Consider the following 22,962-nt stretch of genomic DNA (forward strand, 5'->3'; position numbering starts at 1 on the left):
AGAAAATCTGACCCAAGGTCAACACATTTTTCACAACTCCATAAACAGGGCTTTCTGGTAGTTCTGCAAGTGGTGAAGCTTGTTCTGCATGGTTCTGCCGAGAGGGTTAATTTAGTGTAGCTGAATATCCAGTGCTAACATGGTTTAAACAGGATTTGAACTTTACAGCAAAGCACAAAGACAGTTAAATGTTGACTGAAAATATTGAAATTGAATCTGGGGCATTTTTTAATCCACATGTGGTGTCAAGACAGCTGGGCCTCCAGGCTCCATTGACTTGAATGGCACCGGACAATAGGAATTCTGTAAAAAGGGAATTTCCATGTTTGCAGCAAATCATTTTTAGCAAGAAGAAATGACTTTAGCATACGGTGCAAAAAGGATGAAATGTGAAGTGAGCTCCAGCAGGGACATCCTGTGGTAGGAAACGGAACTGCGAGCAATGGTTTCCAATAGGTACAGCTGCCTGGAACAATGCCTCTGTTGTCCCATCAGAGAAGTGGAAGCCAGTGGTGAGTCTGAGTTGCACTGCAATTTGCTCACTGCTGCAACCCCTTTCCCTGTCAAAGGCAGGTTTTTTTAAATGATCACCAATGCCCTTGAGACCTCACAGCTTCTCAGAGACACTTTGCTTATTCTACAAGCTCCTCATTGTCTTTTCTATAGGTTAAAATAAAACTGCTCCCCCACCAGTCCTCAAGTCCACTCTCCTTCCTTAAGGTGAGCACAGCTTGTGTCTTTGCCCAGAGAGTCTTGCACAGGTACTGGGAAGGTCCAGAGCAATACGGCTATTTGAGAGTTTACAGTTTAACTCAGTGAAAAGTGTGTACATTACGTGATATTCTAGATGAGGCTTGATGTTAATGCCAAAGCAGAAGAGAATTCTTTCAGTGAACAGGAAGTTCTCTATAGGAATACCCTAGTGACAGACACAAAGAAGTCCTAGGCAGGATTTCCATCATCCTTTTCTCCAAATGAAACTCCTCCCTCCTGTTCTCCTCTAGTCTGTAGTGGAGGGTTGAGGAGTCTAACCTGGAATACTACTAGTTTGTTCTTCTGTGGAATCTTTGTATCTGAGGAGCTCAAAGTGCTTTACAAACACTGAATGAATTAAAACTCCAAACACTGTAAATCAATATTTTACAGCTGGGGAAACTGAGGCACAGAGAGTTTAAGTAGCTCATTCAAGGTAACACAGTGAGTCATAGATGGGATAAAAAACCAGGAATCCTGACTCCTGGTAGCATGTTCGAATCACCTATCACACTCCTATCTCCTATAGACCAAAAAGCATTTATTTTAGTGTTAAGGAATAAAACCACTCAAAGTTATCAAAATCTAAGAATAATTTGTAACTGGATAGTTCAGTGTCTTCAGGGCGTGTCTGCAGTTCACTATGATGTCTCGAGGGAGTGCTGGATTATCACAGCCTTGCATTGCCGTTCATGGTATGTGATCGGTCCAGCTTCTCAAGTAGCCGACATGCTGCAAAACACTGCATTTTTTAAATTTGTCAGGTTCATTATGGTAGCACATAGAGGTCAACCAACAACTAGGCTCCATTGTGCTAGGTGCTGCACAAACAGAAAATGAGAGCCAGTTCTCTGCCCTGAAGGTTATTAATCGAACTAGGTAAGACAGACAAAAGATTAGGGAAAGGGACTGAACACACAAGCAGAGTGAGAAAAGATGGACTGAGCAGTGCTAGAGGGAAAGGGGGGAAGTAAGTCACTGATTCAGCAAATCTCTTAAGCATGTAGTTAAATCCCATTGAAGTGAATGAGACTCAGGAACTTCAGGGCTTTACTGAATTGGGGCCCAAAGGAAAGCCAAGTGGGGCCATTGTAGGGAAGGTCCCCTGCAGACCTATGGGTAAGAGGAACTGTTTGAGGAAGAGAACCAGAGAGCACAGCCTGCAGGGAAGAGTGGGCCAGGCCACAGAGAAGAGATCAGGAAGGGGCAAGGGAGCTTTAAAAGGGAAATGCCAAGGCCAAAGATGGGCTCTTTGGATCTATCTATCATTTTAATAGTTCTCAGCATCCTTAAAGAATATAAGGAGAGAGAAAAGTGTAAAGCTGAGACTAATAGAGGCAATGTACATGGAAGGGGAAAATGATCTCTTAGCAATGAAAGTTAAATAGCTGTGTGGTTAAAGAGCAATGTAAAAAGACATTAGATATTGGGCAAAATGTCAGGAAACATTAACTCGCCTTTTGCTGTAATCCCATGTGGCAAATTAGTCCAATTTCAAAGGCTGGTATTTGCAGCAAATTAATAGGGAATATTCGGTTTTGAGCGGGAGAGAGTCTTAGGTAGGTACCAGTAAGATAAATGTTCAGACAATGACAGCTATTTTGTAATATTGGTATCATGATTATATCATCCAGATGCATCTCATCACCACTTCATGCCTCCCCAAACTCTCAAGAATAGAATTTTCTAATCAGTTTATAGATATGTTTCCAGCAGAGATGAATGAGTGATGTGTAACTTCAGTGACATTAAGCTGCTGAGAAGATCCTAGGGTGCAGCACTTTAAAAGTCTGATGTGGCACATTGATTGTCTATGGTTTAAAGGGTCATTTAATGCTTTTAGTCTCAGAGAGTTTTGTCAAATGAAGACATTACAGTTTAAAGCAAATCTCCATTCCCCATTATCTGTTGACTGTATTTTCATATATAAAATTCATCAGGATTTATTTAAGCCATCCATCCAATTTATTCTTCTATCTCCTACTTCTATCCTTCTTCTCTTGTTTGGATTTTCACTCCCTTTAAATTTCTTTGCTTCTCCACTAAATTTTCAAAGCATTGTGGGTGGTTTTAGCCACACAACTCCCATTAAAGTCAGTGGGAGTCATTAAAGTCCACAGGTTCTGTATTAAAGTCAGTGGGAGCTGTGCAGTTAAACCCCTCTGCAGAGCTATGGAGGTTTTTCCTTTACCATGGTCTTTGTTCAGTAAATTCATCTGAGACTTTACTGAGGTTTAGTGTCTGATTCACTCTACAGCTGGGGCACTGACATCACTATCTCAAGAATTCTAATTTAATGATAATGTTTCTCTTAGAACTAAGTCAATATTTCCGGTATTAATTAGATTTGATGGCTTTATAGTAGTGGGGAAACAGTTTCAGGTACAGGAAACACCAAAATGTGTTCAGAGCAACTGAAATGAAAATTTATCTTAAGGACAGATAGCAGCAACCGCAAAAAAGAGAAGGATAAGAGGTGGACTGTGAAGATAGTTAGTTTGTTTTAACTTGGAGAAAATATTAAAAGGAAACTAATTCTGTATGTGGAAAAAAGAAACATTAATTGGAAGCTGCACAATCATAGTATACAGTGGAAGTGCTGCAAGATTTTAACTTTCTTAGAGAGACCAGAGCATCATATTGCTAGTTTTATTACTATTATATTTTCAGCATAAAGGATTGGGAGTTTTGGATAATGGTGGAATAGACACTACAAATAAAATTAATTCTTGCCATAATTTTACTGGACTTGATGGAATCACACTAGACATGAATTAAGGCCCATCTATAAGAATTAGTGCTTCATTATTACATGAATTAAATGATTAATTATTACATGGAATAAATTATCCAGTACCTATGTCTCAGTATTTACCAAATATTTGAAAAGTCACCTGCATTTAGTCTTTCTCTGTACTTCTGGAGAAGAGCAAAAGAGTATACGTCATTAAAAAGAGGAACAAAGAGGAATTCTAGACAGCAACTTCAGCAGATGTTACTGAGCATGCTCAGTACAAGCCAAGCGGCAACTCTGTGACCCCACAGTGCACCTCCATCCCATGCATCTCCTCTGCTGTCAGAGGAGTCTAGTTTATTTGGACCTATCACGGTGCAGGGAGCTGGACTTGACTTCTTGAAGTCCCTTTCAGCCCTATGTTTCTATGATTCTGTGCTACAAATATTCATGTGTTGTGGCAAGAATTACCCCAGGTCCTCCTCACAAAAACTGTTTAATAAGGGATGGAATATACTGATGACAGAAAAGCTCATGGCTCTGAGAGATGGATAAGTGAATAATTATGCTATTTGAGCTTTGGAGAGGGAGCTTATGGCAGAGAAACTAGCATCCATGCATTATTTTTTCCATAGTAAAAGTCATTAAGCCAAATTCCTTACACTTTCACATTGACAAAGCTCCCTTAAAGTTAGTGGAACTGCACTAATTTATACCAGTAGAAAATCTGATCCATTACCTGCAAGGCTGGATATGGGACATTTGGTTAAATTGCGTTTACTGCAGTGTAATTATTCTTAGACTTGTGCAATACGCTAGCTGGGTCTGCATGCCCTCTGTGCCCTTTCTTTGGCACTCCTTATAATCATTTGCAGTTGTACCTGTGCTTTATTTGTCTTTAAAGCTTGTCATTTTTCTGCTGTTAGAAAACTAATATGACCAAAGGAGCGAAAGTACGTACCCATGGCTTTAGATCCAGTGACTACAGGCAGCAAAGTGTGCTCAGCGGCTTCACAAGTCTCTGCTCACAAGTCTAGATACCATCGCTCACATTCTAACTTTGTCTCTCTTCTTTCTGTTTCCTTTTGGATTTAAGGCCTACTACCTTGTAAAGATTAGGAATCCCCTTCCCCTAGAAGGCCATAATAGCAAGCCAAATCTGATTCACCTTTATTCTTAGAAGCGGGAGACCATTTGACAAACACATTCTATTGCAGAGCATTTAAATCTACATTTCCACTGTCCATGACATTAAAAACTGAACATCACTGAATATGGGTCCTGGTCAGGAGGCTCCTGACTCTGTGTAGCAACAGGAGCATTTTTAGGATCAGCAGCTGAGGAGTTAAGAGTTTATGGAGGGCAAGTTTATTAATATATACAAAATTAGCTCAGCTTTTGGCAGATTTTAGAGCTCATCTGCTGTTTGCATCAGACCGCACTAAAGAAACAGGACCCACGGCATACCCGAGGAGCAGACAGGAACAGAACCATCAACCTCTTCAAGCCACTTTTTTGTAGATACAGAATAACAATTGACATCTATTTATGTGTGTACAATGCACACCCATTTTGGGAAGGGGGTGGTGGTGAGGCACTGCACATGCATTTGTGTGTATGTGCATACAAAGAGAATGGGAATCTTGGGAAAACTGAAAAAAAATCAGTGTAGAGAAAAGTCTGCGAACTGATGATCTCCTTGCTCTTTTTCATCCCCTCTTTTTTAGTGCTAGAGATATTTGCATTTAATCAGGGTCTATACTTAAGAACTCAACTATTGCTGCTGCCATTACTTAACATACCCTGTCTGCAGGAGCTGGTTGAACTAAATGCAAATAAACATACACCCAGCAGGAATTTCCAGGCCTTTGCTGAGGGCCAAGAAAAGGCTTCCCTTTGACTTTGTGCTGCCTCTCTGTATAATGGTGAACTTCACTCAAAATAATTAGTATCTGTTATTTCTCTAGAGCCATAAATGTGCCCTAGGATCTTACATTTGAAGTCAAGATATGAGGCACAAAGGCTGTGGACAGCCACTGGGGTACTGTTGTGAACTCATCTTATCACAAGTCTCACAATATTTGCTGTTTTTTCTGAAAGCCCCATCTCCTGGGGTCATATTAGTAAATGATACTCTTGGCTTTCATCAAAAACAAGTGTCTCGCCTTCATGGTTGCAGAGAAAAGCTGGGAAAAGTGAGCCCCTACAGGCCCAGCAACCAGAAGGCAAATTAAAAGAAGTAAAATGAATGATGTTTAAAAATCTCATGATTTTTGTACTCTTGAGGTTGGTGATAATGCTGGGTTTAGTAGTATGCCACTGAATCCCAAGCTCTGAGGCCAGCCCATGCTGTGTGTGTCATTGCTGTAAGAAACTCTGCTGAGAACACAGAGCGTATTTCAGCTAAAAGCCACAGAGCTAGAGCAATGAGGACATGCTTCCATTCTGTTACACCTAGTTCTCTGCCCAGACTATCACTGGCAGTGTTGCTGTAGGTGTAAAAGGAATCATGGTTTGTTAATGGAGAAGTTACTCCCTCTTTTGGCTGGCTGACTGAGTGCATTATCAGTGCTTTCCACACAGGTAGGCTCCATTCTACTAAAAATCAGAGAAACAATATTAAAGCTGTAAAATGTCTCCCAACAAACACAAACCAGCCCTTGTAGCATAATGTTGCTGCTTCTGCTGTTGCTGCTGCTGCTACTAAAGAATTTTATTCAGATAAAAAGAAGTAAAATCTCTGTTAGTTTTGTGTTTAAAATTGGAGGTTTTGTTGTAATTTACACACAAAGGCATAGCAGATGCTCACTGTTCACAGCAGAGAGGCGAGTGCAGGAATATTTTTGTGCTGTGGCATGTAGGAATTTGGCTGAGACCTTCCGACCCATCTCTCTATCTCACTCTCAAAGTCATACCCTCTCTTATACATTTCACACACACGAGCAGTGCTTAATTTGTGCCAGAGCTTGTCAGGCCCAGGGCTGAGCCCCGGCACTTCTGGGTTAGGCAGTTCAGAGCCCCATCACGTGTGGGTTTGGCCCCATCATTTATGAAAGTAAAAAAAATTGCTTGAGCCCAGCACCTAATGGCTTGAGCCCCAGTACCTTTTTCATAACAAATTAAGCACTGCTTAAGGGCCACTGAATGACTCAATGGGGCATCTGGGGAATTACACTCTGAGCCTCTAGGCTTGAATTGCAAGGGCCTTGTTATCAATAATAGCAGCCACGCAGCAAGTCAGGGTGAGTTAAAGACTTGGTGCTGCCTGAGAAGAAGAATGTGACTTTGGCAGTGGCACTGGAACTAGGGGTGATGCTGCACCCCCTGTCTTGAAGTAGTAACAACAAACATTAAATACATGGCTTCCATGGTTTCCATCAGCCGCATCCCCACTATAATAATTGTTCCAGCACCCCAGGACTTTGGCCTGTTAGTGCCTCTCAAGCCAAAGAGTAACCGCAGCTATCCCCAGTCAATTGGCTGCGAATGTTATTCCATCGCTGCAGGCTTCTTTTTTCATGTGGCATGAAGCCATGCTGTCACTAGTGTTATTAGCTATGATTGTGCCCTCAGTGAGGCTAGGTTTAGGCCAGCTTTCTAAATGCGTGGATTCTGGAGGAAGCTTCCAATTAAGAAATTGTTTGGTTTGTTTATTTTTTAGGGGTAGGGGATGGACAAAAGTGGTGGAGATGTTTTTTATGGGCCCTCTCTTCCCCGTCCCTTGTTGCATGGTGAGTTTATGCTACAAAAGGACAGATGATTGAGCAGAATGGATTGAAAGAGCCATGGAAACCAAAACCTTAAGTGTTAGTGTGAAATAGATTGTAATATGAGAAAAAAATCCTTGGGCACAAGGAGATAAGACCAGGTGAAATAAAGAAAGAATCTTTGCACCATATAACTAAATCTGATTAATGAGACATACGGGTCACTTACATTAAAGCTGTAACTGTCAATAAATCATTTTTTAAATGAAGATCTGAAATATTCGTATATTTCTGGCAAAATAGGCAGCTGGAATGAAATGTATAATACTAACCCATGAGGATTATTTATACAGCCACCTCTCATATAAATCTGTTTCACCTTGGCCCTCAACCCCACTGAAAATCATAACTATTATCAAGGGCCTCATTAGACCGCAGCAAAAAGGAGCCAGAAGATGAGTGGATTTGAAAGGCTCTTTGCTGTTGTATGTGTTATAGGAGCCTTGCTATAGCAAGGGTTCTGCATTCATTGTTTAACAGAGCAGATTCTAGAAGGAGGATATGCCCAGGAAATGCCAACAGCCCTTCTTGGTGTTCCACCACCCGAGCATTCCCTTTGTGGGGCTAAGTGCTGCTCTGCGTTTTAACTCAACGACGTCTGTAGTTAGAACCTGAATTTCAGTTGTGGTGGCATCCTGCTAAGTAGCAAATTGAAGTCTTTCAACTTTTTGTTGGAAAACCAAAAGCTGACACATTTTTAACCAAAATGTTTCAGCTGCTGAAAAGAATGGGCTTTTGGATGAAAACCTGAACATTCTGGTGGAAAATGTTGTCAAATAATTGTATTGAAAATGTCTATAGAAACAAAACCCATGACCAAGCAGCTCTAGTCAGTAGCACAGATATGTGATCCAGACAGTGAGGTGTGAGCCCACAGTGGAGTGACATGGTCAGATCAGCGAGCAAGGAAGGTGATTATGTTAGGGGACTTTGGATGGATTAGAGGGGAGGGCTCAGGGATTTCAGAGAAGCCAAACTGGTCACAGACAAAGGGAGTTTGGTGTGCTCAGTTTACCCCTGTGGAGGTTTATTCACAACACAAATGTAAGGAATGGCAGGAAGGGCTGTGGGCTGGCATTGAGGGGCATCAGCAGAGCTGTAGCTGGGAGCCAAGGACTGAATAGGAGTACCTAGCACAATGGTGCCCTGAGCTTGGTTGCAGGCTGTAGGCACAACTATAGTGCAAATCATAACTCCTGTTTGGGTAGTTATGTTCAGCTACCTGAACTTTCCCCTGCAAGTTCAGTTGGATACAGGATTCTTCTTCACTTTCAGTTCTAAATGATTATGAAGTGTTGCTATGCACTATTTAACACCTGCTACGTTCCACCGCAGAAGTGGGTGCATTCAGCAGTGACACATGTAATTCCTACATATTTGGGCCCTGATCCAGTTGTTTTGGGCAGGGACACCCTTGTGTCTGCATGGAGCCCCAAGTTCAGCAGAGGGGCCAACATTTGTAGGTCAGTTTGTCAAGTGCTTTGTGTCTTTCTGGATTGAGCAGCATTGGCAAAGCTACATTTGGGAAGCTCGTGTAGCATCATCCTTAGTCTAGCCAGTGCTGCCAGTCTCCTAACATAGGCATGGTTTGGAATCGTGCAAGGAAAATTCTCTGTTGGTAGATTTTCCGAGGACATTGGGTTAGAGATGTCTGCATTTTGGCAAGGGTTAAAACGCTCACACGGAGCAATAAAAGTCATTAATAAATGTTAGTACCTAGAGGGTTACAGATAAATCTATCCTACTCAATAAGTTCAGTGCCATAAAACAGCTTTTCTCTTTTAATTCTGGAGTTGGTTTGATCGAAAATGTGAAGAAATTTTAAAAGGTGACTTACTAATTGCCTGTAAAATAAAAAGCAGATGGATTCTTTATGGCAGTTGAAGGAAGTTGCTAATATTAAAGTAAAATGTTAAATAACAATTGATTTTTCTCACATATAAAGGGGCAATTTATAGCTTCCTAGTTACTACAGGAGGAATTATCTGAAGTTCTAAAAAGTATAAGGCTAAATAAAGATGAAATCATAGGAATTTTTCTTCTGCGACTCCAGGATGTGACTTACATACCATTGGGACAGTCTGAGCTCTATGCCAGGACCCTCTGGGTATGTCTACACGGCATTTTGCAGTGAGAGGGAATGAGCCTCCCAGCCCAGGTCAACAAACTTGGGATAGTGGGCTCATTCTAGCACACTAAAAATAGCTGTATAGACAGCGGTTAGAAGTTGTGGCTATGGCTGGAGTTTGGGCTTTGAAGCCTAAGGAGCAGGGGTGGCTTGCATAAAACCAGTAATTAAACACTAAACACAGTATAAAGACAAATTATACATTCATTTATGGATTTATTCCTCACAAACTCCAGCAGTTTTGATACTTAGCTTTATCAGCCAAATTCCAGCATCTTAGATTAGCACTTAGATAAAGCTGGTCTCTTTCACCAATAGAAGTTGGTCCAAAAAAAGATATGTCCCCCACCTTGTCACATTTAGATACTGTGATAGAGGTCTTAGATACATAGATTAGATAGCTCAGAATTCTGAGCTCTGGGCAGTCCCTGGCAAGGGTGATGCTAGCCTGTGTCCTTATGACAACAAAATGACTTAATTGGTGCAGTGCCAGGCCACTTTCAGGAACAGATATGACTAACAAGAAAGAGATTCGAATACATCTTTCTAATGCACTTAATAGCATTTTGGATACAAATCTTATCCTGAGCAAAATAGTTGGCATCTACAATTCCACTTAACAAAACTGACGATAATATTTACTAGACAAAATAGATGGGTAAATAGCAAGGAGTGTCAAAAAAGTGGGGGAGGGGATGTTGCGCTGGAAATGATACATTTGAAACATTAATGATAAATGCACAAAAAGAGAAAAGAAGCTTCCCTGCTCATCTATTGGCTGGGTGGCAAGCTCCTGGGGGGAAATAACACTCTGATTTGTATTTGACTAATCAGCTCTTTTGTATATTGTGAAAGTCAGATTTATGATTCCACTTTTCTGCATTTTCAGGGTTTGTCTCAGCAGAATTTAAATGAGGCCACAAGGTTCAGCTGTGCTTTTCTGACCCTGTGAAGTAAATCATGTTTTTCTAGTTAAAATTACAGTAAATTTGAACTCAGACCCTTTTCTAAATAAGTGAACAACTGGTACATATGTAATGTACTGAGGATGGAATAACAAGCTCTCAATTGTTTTATCAATGTATATCTAGTAAATTAAATGGAGATGCCCTGGGGCTGGGAGTTCTGAACAGTTCTGACTCAGTAACCTAGTGAAGTGGTCTTTAAACTAGGTTTGACAGGCACAGGAGACAAAAGCCCACAGGAAGTTCAGAACATGGAGACCTAGGTGAAGGGTCAGAACATGGGCAATCATAACAAGGACAAAGGAGAGACAAGGGAATAGAGAGAGGAAATCTAATGAACATCTGTATACTAATGGAAGAAATATGGCAAATGAACAGGGAGAACTAGAAATACTAGCGAATAATCATAAGTATGACATAATTGGCATCACAGAGACTTGGTAGGAAAATTCACGACTGGAATATTGGTATAGAAAGGTACAGCTTGTTCAGGAAGGACAGATAGGGAAAGAAAGGAGGAGGTGTTGCCTTACATATCCAAGATGTATATACTTGCATTGAGGTTGAGATAGAAGTGGGAGTCTTTGGATAAGGATAAAAGGGGTAAAAAACAAGTATGATGTCATGGTAGGTGTCCCTAAGCAAGAAGAAGAGGTGGATGAGCCTTTTTTTAAACAACTAACAAAATCATCAAAGCAGAGGACTTGGTGGTGATGGGGACTTCAACTATCCAGACATCTGTTGGGAAAATAATACAGCACAGCATAGATTATCCAACAGGTTTGATTATCCCCAGGAGCTGTGGAAACAAATCAGATGTAGACTCTTTGTTTTATTGTGTAAGTGAGATAGAGGTAGAGAAAGATTTTTCCTTTACTGTTATGATAATGGTATAGTACTGTTTAGTGTGGCATAAGTGAACTCCAAGCGCGTGCAGGGCATAAAAAGACCCAGCTTAAACTGCTTTGACAACAGAAGGGGCAGTAAAGATGCGGACTTCCATCCTGACACTGAAGGACCAAGAATGCATATCAACAACGACCCTAAAGTACAGACGGATCGACCCTGTGAAGGGACAAAGTACAGAAATAAGAGAACAGTCATGCATGCAATTAACTGGTGATTAACAACCATACTGAACCTGGATGCAGCATGATACAGCAAGGCCCATAGACTTACATGAGAGCCAGCAAGTATAAAAGATGGGGTAAGAACATGGAAACTTTGGGTCTCGTTCTGCAATCATCATCTTAGAGCATCGGATTCATAACTGACAGAGGCCCGGCTCCCTCCTCATGCTGAGCCTAACTGGACACGAGGCTGGCTCAAGCAACACATTAAAGGACTGGTAATTATATCACACCAGCTTGCAGAAGTTCTTGGGTATGAATGTGTGTGTGAATGTTCTGAAAGTTACCTTTGAAATGAAAGGGACTGTGGTTATTGGGTTATACTTTTAAAGGAGATTCCATGAGGAAGCAGTACTGCCCTTCTGTGACGCTGACAGACAGCACTTCACTCACCACCTTACACTGGAAATAAAAATGAACTTTTCTTGTTTTTGTGTACTGCAAGTACTTAAGGCAGAAAACCCCCTCCACTTTCTGCTGTGAATTGGCCTAGAAATGATAAAAGTATGTGGCTTGGATTAGAATTGAAGATTCTAGACATTATTTATTGTATCAAGTTACACATAATTATCCTAAATGCTTATTGTTAAAGAAATCAAATTGTTAAAGTACAGGAATATTTTAAACCAGTTTCTTGTATGTTTGGATGTCAAAGAGCAACTGGCATTGTGAGGGTATGGAGAGTGAGAGGCTGGGCTTTGTGACAAATTATTTTTTGTAAATTTCCTTTTCCTCACAATCTCCCTCTCCAGATGTGAACAATGATCTCCCCCTACAGTTCATTGGAAAATAATTGTAAATAAGATAATAATATATTGCTGCTCTGCAATTAATGTTTCAGTTCGACCACTAGATGGTAATATACACCAACAATTCCTGGTTAGAAGACTAATTCTTGAAATGCCATTATCAGCAGGGATTTATATACATAAAGGGCCAGATTTTAAAAATCAGTCGGTCCATTTTTTGCACTTGCAAATAATTGATGGTAAAATCATTGCTGAAGAGCTTTAACTTCTTTTGTTGTTTCACACTAAAAACAATTGTTGGGGTACACTGGCTCGGTGCCCAGGATTTTTGTGCATGTCTTCCTCAAAGAGTAGCAGCAGAACCTTCCTGGTCTGTCTGAGATAGATCTTCCAATTTGGCAAAGGGGATCTCACTTTTGGTTTACATGGAAGGAGCTGTACTAAGCTGGGTTCAAATGACAGTTGTACTTTGCATCTTACCTGGCAGACCCAGGCAGTCTGATGGCCTCAGGTATGCCCTGTGTGAGCTGGCACCTCAGAGGTTAATATATTGCCCACTTCAGGGCATCCCAACTCTTCTCTTTTACCTCCTGGGGACAGGAGCTGAGCAGAGAGCCACAGTGCAGACTCGTAAAGAAAGAAGGGTCAGGCCTCAATAATGACAATATGAAACTCCCCTCAGTGAAAGGGGCTGACCCCACGAGCTGCTCTGAGGAAAGACACAGGCATGAGGTTGAAATGGCTGGTAATAAACTCCTGAAGATCTAATCACTGTTAAGGGAAAGCACTGGCCATTACTAAGCCAGCAAGGGAAAACATGAAACTCTAGTAAGACTCCCTGCACTGGATCTAACCCCCAAGTTCTGTGGGAAATTACAGCAAACAGCCGCAGCAACATAGTGTCTATCAGCATGAAAATCACCCAGGGTCACCAAGGAACAGGTAAAGGGCAGAGTGTGTGAAGCTTTCCCCTGGACAAACTCTCCTCCCAGCACATTGACCTGCCAGACAGCACGGGTCCCTCCATAGGACCAGTTAAAGGTCCCTGCAGACCCGTTCAGCCATTGCTTCTAAAACACTAGACTGTCCACAGATTTGCTAAGCACACGCTCCCTATCCAGAGGCCCTTGCCCTCCCCTCAAGGCTGCAGCCTCATTTGGTTTTGATTTCATATTTACAGCTTATACATTCCAAGCTCCTTTCAGCAAATTACAAGTGTGTCCGCCAACTTGTTGTCTGGGTCCAAGGGCAGAAGCTATTTATTCTCATTGCTGGACCATTGCCATCATGGGACCAGCATGTCTGAAGGGAAGAAGCCTTCACAAGAAGCTGACAGGGAGAGCCACTGCTGTGGTTCATTGCTCAAGGACAGCAAGGCACCACAGTTCCTGCTGTGACTTGGGAGTCATTTGAAAATAGCGGAGATGCAAAGGTTAAGGTTAAAAAAGGATCAGTCTCAGTCTCACTTTCCCTTTCTTTCCCTGTACAAAAATAAAGGATTGTAATGGATCCAGGGGTATTGAAAAGTCTTGTGGCTTTTAGGGTCAAGGCAGGTTACCTCAACCTAAACTCACACAGGGGCTAGTGGGCCCCAGTGTTTGGAACCAGTTTGAATGCAGTGTGAGGATTGTTGGTGGCTGGGAGAGGCACATTCGATGCTGCTGCTCAGGGAAGGCAAGCTAAAGCCCAGTCAGGAGCAGCTGGTGGGCATGTGCAGGTTGTGAGATGCAGTGGAACAGATGGAAGAACAGCTTTCTCTGAAGCAGTTTTCTCTTTCTGGAATGGCCTTTGTGGTTGCCATGATAGTGACAAGCTGGGTAATAATACAAAGGTGAGACCTGTAGGCTTAAGGGAAACCCCCTTTGGGGTTTGATTGACTGAATCAGTAGTTTTTCTCTGGGTAAGAAAGTGTGAGAGCAGGCACCCTTTCTTCCCCCCACTAGCCACACACTGGGTTCCCAGGGCCCTCTTGCAAATAAGGGAGGCATTTGTCATGGAATTATGGGTACAGAAGCTCACATAAGAAGGGAGATTCCTTGTTTTTTATTTGTTAGGTCTCAAATAGTGGAAAGAAAGAGCTTAAAATGGGAGTAACTGGAGCTGCCAATCTGCCCACTCCAAATCATTCATTATATTGAGACTATCTGCAGCTTGGAGTATATTTCATGACTGGCCACTGTGCCCTTTACCATATTCTCTGGCCCACTCTGACACTTGGCATTCCCTGTCCTTGCCATTTGCTGGAAGAAGCTCATGATGCAGAGGACGCTCCTAAACAATTGCCTGAGGAGTGTGTAAAGTAAGTTACAGTAGGGTCCAGAGCAGCTCAAGAGCACACTTACTGAGCTGTGGTGCGAAGGGTGACTGTCCATGGTCAGGGGAAGGGAAACTTGCAGTTAAATATCATTCTCCTTATTCACCCTCAGAGCCAACGGAGCTTCCCGATTGACACAGCAAGAGAAAACTTCAGCTGTAGCCTTTTAATTACTTCAATATTGGATATTATTTCCATCCCTTGCATTGCTTCCTTGCCCTCTCTAAGCACTGCTCCAATTTAAAGGTATTGATGAACTTATTATAATTAGCATTACCATCTCCCAGTCTTACATTGCACCAGAAAGGAGAAGCAAGTTCTGCTAATTAGAAACGAAACGCTTAATCTGTTGTAATCTTAACAATGGAGTTTAAATTGCCAGTTAACTGAATAAATCATCCAAAAGTGACCAGTCTGGTGTATATTTCTAATGTAAAATTCCCATACTGGATTATAGGCATTTCTGGCCAAAAAGGATAAAGAAAAATTGGAAGAAAAATATTTATATAGCTTTCTTCAGTGCTTGCCAGTATAGTGTTAGCCTGGCAAACAGAATGTCCAGAATTTAGGCCAGGAAACAGTAAGGAAGGAAGAGTGTGGAAAATGGGTGAATATCATGTCTATGATTAAATACATACAGTGTATACAACTGCACTCATGGTAGCAGCACAGCACCTCTGTTCTAGCTCATGTCAATCACAAATCATGGCTTCATAACCGTGAATGCATGCACAAACAATGAAACCTGCAATTTTTGGTTTGGGAGGGAGTGTGGTTTGGTCATGAATGAATAGAGCAGGGGACTGGATGTCAGGAGTCTATTTCCAGCTCTTCTGGGGACTAGCTGTGTGGCCTTGGAAAATTCATTTAGGGACAGATTTTCAAAAGAACTCAGCACCCAACATGCACCCAATGCACTGAGGTTTTTTTTTTAAATTCTGGCCTACAAGGTATTGGGTCTCATCTGAGGCTGTTTTCTCCACAGGCTGATAGGAGAAAAATGGCTGGGGCCTAGCACAGAATGGAATGGAATGGAAGAGAATAGCCATCTGTCCAGGTAACTTGACTGGCAAATGGCCACAAAGTAAACACAAACTGTACACAAACATTCACATACGAAATAGTTTCCATCTTAAAATAATGTGAACCAGACCCCATTAGCAATTATCCCTTATTTATTATGAGCAAACAGCATTCTAATTAGACTGATTTGTGCCTCAAACACCTCCTCAGATTGGTTTGGAAATTAAGATATCAGTTGTACTAGTAATTATGGTTTACCGTCAAATTACCCCTCCAAAAAACCTGTTAAATTGGCCATGGCTGGGTTTATATTTGTCTCAGAACCACATCCAATGAGGGCTATGAAAGTAAATACAAACAATCTGGAAACCACTCTGAATCCTGTGCCAACACAGCAATTAGGGTTTGAGGGCTAAGAAGTTTTAGCTGGAGCTGAAGTGACCAGCTCACTGTGCAGGTAAAGCTTAATGTGCATTGAGTAGACGCCTTGAAGTCTATGGACTCAATTCACTATCCTGTGGCAGAGCGAGTGCAAATGGACTATGCAGGCAGGGGATCTGCTGATGTGGGGTTAATTCTGATATAAAGGGCTTCCCTGGCCAGAGTAGTACTGATTTAGCTAACCCTATTCCACCCCCCTGCAAGGAGCACCTTGTGGGTGCGATGGACTTGGGCGTGTGGATGGAACACTGCTGGCTATTCTCAGCAGCTGGAATGGATCCTTGGGCCGTAGACAGCTGGGCACAAGTTAGGCCAGCCCTAAGGCTGATCTAACCAGTTCCAGGGGACAAAGTGGCCCAAGCTGGACCAGGGAAGTAGAGAGGAGGTTTAAGGATAACAAATAGATTTTGTTCCTAAACCACTGCCTACAATGACTCTACCTTGTCCACTGTCCGACGTATAAACGTCTTTCCTCACTTTCAATGCCCTGCCTCCACCACTCCAAGCTCAGTCTGTATCATGACTATGCCAAAACCAATACTGATGATGCCTGCTGTATACTGAGTTAGTAACTTCCAACACTTTTTCTTTCTTTCCTTTTTGAGCTGAGTAAGTGCAACCAGGTCTTGGTCTAACAACAGAGACTGAGAGCCATAGTGCAATTAAACAATGATCTGTTCTGCAAAGTGTACTTTAACTTGCAGCGAACTGAGCCCTTCAGGCATCTGCACAGGAGGAATTAATTGTGAAAAAGTTTGTTAAAATGAGACTAACACAATCCAGGATTCAGATTTCCTTCCTTGCAGCAGCATAATCTCTTCCCATAAATAGATTCTGTCTCAGTTTGGTTGTGCCTTTCCCAACAGGACTGGCTCGTTAAGATAGCTGTGTGTTAGGGGTACAAAGAAGAGAGAGTGTAACTGCCTGGAGACACTCTGTGCAAACAAGTATGAGAAATGCCTTATGAAAATGTATGCTAAAAAATCCTTTTAAGGCTGCCTTAATGAGCATGCAAAGACAAGAAATACAAAAATTAAACTTTGTCCCCAAAGCCATAGCTCTGCCCCTAGTGTGTGTGAATCATTACAATACAGTCTTTAAGGATGTAGTTACATATAATTGATTTGCCTAATATATACAAGGTAGCATAACTGTGCTCAGACACACAGGTCAACTTTCTTAGGTGTAATCCAGAGGCTGTTACAGTTAATTACAAAGATAATTTAACTGCTATGTAGCTGGGAAAGCTAGCCAACTTCACTCTTTTGTACTTAATGTTTGGATGTTGTGCCAGTGCAGTTTTCTTCCTGTACGATCAGTATAGAATTATGTAATCACATACTGTACGTATGTGCGCAATACAATACAGGGAGCACACAATTTTATATTTGCTTGACTTTTGAATCAGCAGCCCTAGCTCATCCAGTGCACAGAGTCACTAAATATTTTAATATGTAGCTGATTTTGCCATCCATGAATGCACAGCACAGCTGAATTTCCTTTGGTATATGGTGGGTAAAGAGCAACATGTTTTGTTGCTGTCTTTTGCAGGGCGACTATGATAAAATGTAACATTGTGATGTAGCTAGGAAGCAATTGCTGTGAGGGGATGACTTCTCAGGATGTACAGTTAGGTATTGTTTGCAAAGTAAAGCAACCCGAAAAGGTAAAAGAAAACACTACAGAGACATTCTCCCTTGGCTGCCTGTCACCGGAACAGGCTTCCTTCCTGCAAAGGATTGGAAATTCACTTGAGAGCACATCTAATATTGTACAAAAATGTTTGGATCTCACAGTGGGATAAGCAGGGTCTGTGTGTGTCAAATAGACACCACACAATTGTGTCTTTAGATCCAGCATACAGACTAATTCAGACGTCACAATCCTAAAGTTTTATAGATTTGAAAAACAACAAAATGCTGGAAAAAATACAATTATTTTCTGCCTTTTCTCTGTATTAAAACCAGCCCCAGCAAGAGTGGGGCCAGCAGTCACCGTACTGCTCCATTTCCTTATTTGTGCTGGTTGTGGAGCCTGCAGCACCGCTCACGGGGGTAAGGGGTGGTGCAAAGGAAGCCTCTGTGTCCTCCTGATGCTGAGACAATCTTGTGCCCATCTGGTTCCTTGGCATACTTTAGATGTACATTTTGGAAAAATAAACATTTTTAAAAGGAAAAAAAAAAGGCATTTTGTTTTCATGTGTGCTTGAATGTTAAAAAATTATCTGGGTGTATTTCTAGAGAGGAACCTTCCTAGCCCTGATCCTTCTTAACACTCGAAGTCCCCTACACACAAATACAATGTTGGTCTCTCTACCTCTTTCCCAGCAAAGATTTACTAGTAAGAACAGTGCTATAGTGAGGAATCATAATACCTGCTTCAATGCCATGAAAGGATAGCTTGCAGAACATGTACTACTACATTCTGAAACAATTTCATCAATAATTCAAATTAAACTATAATTGTTAATAAGTATGACCACCATAAAACAGGAAGAGCTCAAAGACAATAATAAATCAGCTTCATCAGACTTCCAGAATACATAATCCAAAATGTAATAGCCAAAAGGAAATTGTCAGTATAATAGCTTGTCCCACTGTCTGTAAAATGCATTGTGGTATTTCTTCCCATTTCAGTAAGAAGAATCTAGGACGCAGACAGCACAGAATAGAACATTTGTATTATAATAATTCAAACTACCTGTTTAAGTCTGTCACATGAAAAAATAGCTTTCCAGCCCCCACATTGTGGCCTGGCACAGGACAGCATCTGAAGCAGCATTCAGTTGATGAGATGAATTTGTTAGGCCCTCACTTATCACCTGCAGACTGAGGCTTCATAGATTATGAGATCATTTCCTGGTGTGTGTACAACATGCTATTTCAGCTTGGCTCCATTCAAACCGGACAATTTACTGTGACAGAAAGGGGCCAAAGTTACAATCATACCATAGAAAAATCCCTGCCAAGCCAGGCTACCCATCTTACCTTTTATATTGGCTCTTTCAAGGGAACCAGTCATAAAAGTTTCAAGCAGGTGCAGAGGGGGGTGGCTTTTTTGCTCAGTTTCTATACCATGCCCATCACCATGGTCTCTGATGGCCTCAATGTAAGAGCTTGAGAGTCACAGGATCAGCATTTTCTTGTTTGCACATTACCCATGCATTGGAGCCTGCTCAGCCTCACTCTGCTCTTTTTGTGGCCACAAGACAAGACACAGTTTGGCTGTTGGAAAAGGCAAAACTAGTCCTCAGACCTGTCACTGAGTCCATCACAAAATAACACCTCCCTCTTCCCAGGACAACATCCCCACTGCATTACTGGAAAAGGAGCAAAGCCTGGACATTGGCTACTGCCAAATTGCTTCACCATGGTCTTCTCAACACTATTTCCCAATGAGAGGGCAGCTTGGGGAGCAGCTCAGTGGCTCTCAAGGGATGGTTTGGTGAGTAGAGGCTTAACAAATGCTTCCTTAAAGACATCCAGCCCACTGCTTGAAGGAAGGGATTGACAGTCTCCACTGGGAACTGATCCAGTCCTTTTTGCTCCATCCAGGAAGGAGACAGTTTCTCCAGAAATTCAGTGAAGGATACCAGCCAAAACTGAAGCAGAGAAGCCTTGTCATTTGTCTCCTGCAGACACTGTTCTGATGCCACAGGCACATACAACACTTTCTGTATTCACAAATTAACATGAAAATTCCTCTCACAGAGAACAACTGGGCCGTTCGAAGGCCAAGACAGCCTGGATTAACCAAGGTGTCTGCCACGGTGAGCTGCTCTGCTCTTTGGGTATTCACACAGATTCTGACAGAAGTGACAGAAAGTGTCACTTGGGGCCCAATCTAAAGCCCATCAAGATCAGTAAAGGTTTATCAATTGAGCATAAGAGACTTTGGCTCAGGCCTTTATACAATGTGTGCTGAGACCACTCCTATATCATGCTCCCTAGTCATCTATCTCCACCTGTTGGCTCTAGTCTTTTACTTGGATTGTAAACTCTTTGGGGTCAGGGGACTGTCTTTTTGTTCTGTATTTATACAATACCTTGCATAATAGGGCCCTGACCTCTGACTGGTGTTCCTAGGTAATAATGACATTTAAATAATAATAATTAATAATGAAGATCTTAAACTCTTCTGGCAGAGTCAATATGATGTGGAAGGAGACTTTTGTCGCTATTATTCTAGCCTGTCCCCCTCTCATATAATCAGGTATTGGCCTTTCTATACAAGATTCCTGCAATCCAGAGTTCAGAAGTTAGGGGAGTTTTATTTCGCATCATTAAAAAGTGAAAGTTCACATAAATATCCCGATTCCTTGAGGATATTCTTATGGCAAGGTCAAAAGGGGATCTCAGTTTCAAACAAAGATGAGAAGCATCATGTACAGTGAGCCACGGGCACATACAGATAGGTGGTAGAAATAAGGGATTGACCTACAGCCATTAAAATCAAAGGAGAGGCTCCCATCAACTTCACTTCAATGGCCACTGGACTGGGCCTTTATTGTTCAAGTAGCATTTTCCCCGATATCTCAAGGATCTGTTCCTATACATTTCTCTGCCCCAGAAACCTTGCACATTTAACATTTGATAGTAAATGGCTTATCATGAAGTTGATGAATGCTGTTACAAAAAGGGTTCATTTTTAGAACTACTTTTACTAATGCTTTTATGTTTTGTTTTGTTTTGATGTCACGTTATACAAATAGGTGCCCAACCCTGAGACTGAGCTAAGATCAGAGACTTGGAATTGCAGAAAGGGCAACAGTGGCTGATCGACACCAGCAAACCTGTAAGATTGATTGAGACAACTTTAATTGATGTGTTTGGAAGGGTCCCCACCTCCTGTTTTGCTAATGATAGATGATGAGATGTAGACAGTTATTAATTAAATTGCCTGCACTAGCAATGGACCCAGCAATAAGGCCTAAGGAAGAGAAATGTGTAGCATTCATTCTACCCCGTTATGGGAATGGGACCCCTACTCTGTTCTCTGTCACAGGGGGGATTAGACTAAAAGCATCAACAGTCCTGCACAACCTGGCTACCTAGTAACTGTCTGAACACAGGGCCTTCAAAATTGAAACCCTCCCTCATGGGATGTGCAGTAATTAAACTGCAGCATTCTTTCTGCAGGAAATGTTTCTCCTGAGTTGTTCCCACAGATTGTGCTACAACAACAGTTTTAGCCCCATGAACTATTGGCTGATTATGAAGGGATTTTCACAGTCAGCTTTAACTGTTGATCAAAGGCAAAAGTGTCTCTACATTGCCAGATAGTTATAATTTAGGATACAAAATATCAAGTGTACACAGACAAAGCAGAAATGAGAACCAAACTGGGAGTGTAGTGCACTTTCCGTTTCTTTCATTTGACTCACCAATAGCCCCGCTGCTTTTCCTACATGTAAATCTCCTCACCCCACAAATGATATGCAGTTATCTTTTGTATTTTTCATATCTTTATTTTCTTGTCTGGAGCCACCATGGTTCCTAGATTATTCAAAATCACCACTTCCCACAATCTACCCAAGGATGGCCAATCCACCTGCCCACACCATCCTCAAAATCTAAACACATTTTTAAAACAAGTGAGAACTAGCATGGTGTGAAAAAAAACAGCCTCTTGCGCTGACTTTGTGCAAATCTCCCTCACGCCTTTGCTTGTTGTCATCTCCTCCTATGATTTCTAACACAGACTGCCATGATTTTTGTCTCCACTCACTGCACAAAGCGTCATGCACACTGATGGTGTCTCACATATTTGTTAACAGTAAACTACTACTCTCCTTATAAAATATTGTAATCAGGAGCCGTGGTTCAAAGCTGAGCACTTTGGCCATGTGGAATTTCATGGGAACTGCCACAAGATGACTCAGGTCTTCCTGCTCCATCACCATTGCACCTGGCCACTTGAGAATGGAGATTCTCCATTAGCTGTTTGCAGGATGGGGCCTGTGACACACCAGTGCACACTTCTGATTCCATCCAAGAGATAACTGTAATTTACTGGCTGTGTCATCACAAAGTGTTGACCCAAGGATAAGTAACACCTTTTTTGCAGGTGGTTGGAGAACATGCAGCAACTGGTGCTGGGCCCCTGGCATTCAGGCCTGTGACCATCCCCACTGGAGAGCACGTAGTGGCAAGGGATGGCCTGATTTGGACTCATGCTCATCTTTGCTGAAGGGCAGGGCAGAGGGTCCTAGTGTTTATCTGTGAGAAACCAGACTGGAAGGGTAGAGTTCTTGGCATTTGGGCCTGGCAGTTCTCTCCACTGCCAGAACTGCTGACTTCTAGCACTTGAATCTACACCCATCCCAAGCTAGAGAGGTAGTGGCTGCAGATGAGGCCAGGGATGCCCGGATCCTAGCACTCAGAGCTGCATCTGTCCCTGCTAGAGAGAGACTCTTAAATACTAGGGGTTGCATTAGAAACACATAAGCAGGTAACTCTTTCAGATGGTCAAAAACTTTTATCAAAACATTTTTTCAGTGAAAAAGTAGGGGCATACTGTTAGCATTCTCAGGCAGGATTCTGGCCTAACCCCACGCTCCTCCAGGTGTGGCAAATGCTATGACGTCTTGTAATGCCAAGGAAATCTTTTCCCCCAACTGATTTGTTTTGGGGGACCACACATGCTCAGAGCTGCCCTTGGCCTGGCTTCTGTGGCCACCAAGAAATACTCCAAACTGAAGCATGTACATTTTAAATTGTTACGTAACTAATTTTAGGCTTTCTGCAAACTATATGTTGAACCCACTTTTAGCTTCTGAGAGCTTTTTTTTTTTTTTTTAACTGAAGTTTATAGGTAGAAAATGCTGGCTGGTTCATTAGTTCTGTGGAGCATGCAATTTGCAGTCTCCTGGGTTATTATTTAAACTTATTTTTACATTCAAAGCTCTGTCACCCACCATTTACTGGGCTTGTTTTTAAGGCCTGGGTGGGATTCACAG

General features: G+C 41.9%; 1 long non-coding RNA gene across 2 annotated transcripts in view; it reads left to right on the plus strand.

The window, feature by feature from the left end:
- LOC137148301 (uncharacterized) overlaps positions 1–20,939 on the plus strand; it is a 38,849-nt gene extending 17,910 nt beyond the window's left edge. Inside the window, exons 1-3 of one of the 2 annotated variants that reach the window (XR_010918501.1) lie at positions 14,657–14,786; positions 15,526–15,597; positions 20,716–20,939. This is a non-coding gene — a long non-coding RNA (uncharacterized lncRNA). Of the gene's footprint in view, positions 1–14,656; positions 14,787–15,525; positions 15,598–20,715 lie in introns of those variants that run through there. The other variant, XR_010918500.1, reaches the window with a different exon arrangement.
- The last annotated feature ends 2,023 nt before the right edge of the window (positions 20,940–22,962 follow it).

The sequence above is a fragment of the Emydura macquarii genome, unplaced genomic scaffold, assembly GCF_026122565.2.
Source record: "Emydura macquarii macquarii isolate MOO-44397 ecotype Brisbane River unplaced genomic scaffold, CSIRO-AGI_Emac_v2 contig_629, whole genome shotgun sequence".
Classification (NCBI taxonomy): Eukaryota; Metazoa; Chordata; order Testudines; family Chelidae; genus Emydura; species Emydura macquarii.